The sequence below is a fragment of the Penaeus monodon genome, chromosome 27, assembly GCF_015228065.2.
Source record: "Penaeus monodon isolate SGIC_2016 chromosome 27, NSTDA_Pmon_1, whole genome shotgun sequence".
NCBI classification, from domain to species: Eukaryota; Metazoa; Arthropoda; class Malacostraca; order Decapoda; family Penaeidae; genus Penaeus; species Penaeus monodon.
The window spans coordinates 17,782,066-17,782,323 of record NC_051412.1 but is presented as its reverse complement, the minus strand read 5'-3'; positions in this window follow the sequence as shown (position 1 = coordinate 17,782,323).

Here is a 258-nt window from a genome sequence, read left to right as displayed (position 1 = left end):
ACGTTCACATTTTGCAATATATTTTGTGCTGGTAAGAGACTTTCAGGAGAGAAAAGGCAGTTCCTGGTATAGCTCAGGCCTCACTATTTTTAGCATCTTGAGGCTGTGCTGTATAAGACAGCTTAATAGTCTCTTAATTATAGGCCCCGCGAATGGTGATTTACCTTTTTATTCTTACTTGAAGGAAATTGATGAATGGCATTTGACGAGTCGTGAACAATACGCTGTTCAACCATGGAACTCGTCGATTAAATAAGT